This window comes from Cyprinodon variegatus, unplaced genomic scaffold (assembly GCF_000732505.1).
Source record: "Cyprinodon variegatus isolate N-32 unplaced genomic scaffold, C_variegatus-1.0 Scaffold1212, whole genome shotgun sequence".
NCBI classification, from domain to species: Eukaryota; Metazoa; Chordata; class Actinopteri; order Cyprinodontiformes; family Cyprinodontidae; genus Cyprinodon; species Cyprinodon variegatus.
In genome coordinates, this window is record NW_015151665.1 from 179,549 (window position 1) to 180,889 (window position 1,341).

The window sequence follows — 1,341 nt, forward strand, 5'->3', positions numbered from 1 at the left end:
AACTGGGACTACAACCTTCTGGAAAAGATCAAAGCCAACAGCTGAAGATCTCCATTATAAACCCCAAAACATGTGAAGGTGCAGACATTAGCATGTTTACAAAGGAATGGATTTTTGTAAAACTCCTCTAGGTGAAGTGTGCCTATGTATCCCATCATGCAAAGGACTGTGGGAAAATCTAAAGCTCCTAGCAGCAGCTAGAGACGTCAGGATGCCCCTTTGCTAACTTCATTAGTGCTAGGCAGCTAATTTCATCAGCGCCAGGCAAGGCCCTGCGACTCCACAAGTCCATTCTTTAGGAATTTGGTTTGGTGAGATGCTATGAATCGGACCCATCAGAACCGATGACATGATGGTGGGGAAGAGCAGTAAGATGCTTCTGCAGGGGAGAACCTGGCGGCGGGTCGTGGGGTTCCTGCTGGAGCTCCGATGCCTCAGGCTGAGGACGGCCTTGCAGGGCCAATCAGAGGGGAGGGCGGGCCTTCAGTTCAATTCAATTGTTTATTTCTGTAGCGCCAATTCACAACACATTTAATCTCAGGGCAATTTATAGAGACAATTCAGCCAGATCATCCAGTCAGATTGATTCAGTTTTCTATTTAAGAAAAACCAGCTGATTGCATCGACTCATTGACTCTTCAGCAATCCCTCACACTAAGCATGCTTGTAGTGATAGTGGAGAGGAAAAACTCCCTTTGAACCTGAAGAAACTCCAGCAGAACCAGGCTCAGTGTGAGCGGCCATCTGCTGAGGCCGACTGGGGTTCAAGGAGACAGAAGCAGAGATAGAAAATGAAGCAGAAATACAAAAAACAACAGTCAACCAGCTCCACCTGGCTCCGAGCTAGTTCCCATGTCAGCGGATGAAGAGAACACATCCAGTTAGTCACAGTCAGAGAAACAGGACTACACTGGAAAACAGGCCGATCTCCAGCATCTAGAAACAAAGGTGTTGATGGCAGCAGCACAGCTGATATTTCTCTCCAGGATGGAGTCACAGCCAAACAGGAACAGACCAGATGAAGCTACTATGAGAAAAAGCAGAGAGAGCAGAACGTTAGAGATTGAACTAACAGATTCTGCAGAGGGGGAGAATAGAGAGAGAATGAAGCAGGATGATGAAAAAGGGGTCCCTATGTCCTCCAGCAGTCTAAGCCTATAGCAGCATAACTATAGAGATAGCTCAGGATAACCTGAGCCACTCTAACTATAAGCTTTATCAAAAAAGTAAAGTTTTAAGCCTAGCCTTAAAAGTAGACAGGGTGTCTGCCTCACGGACTAAAACTGGTAGTTGGTTCCACAGGAGAGGAGCCTGATAACTTCACATCCCCCGATGGCCCGG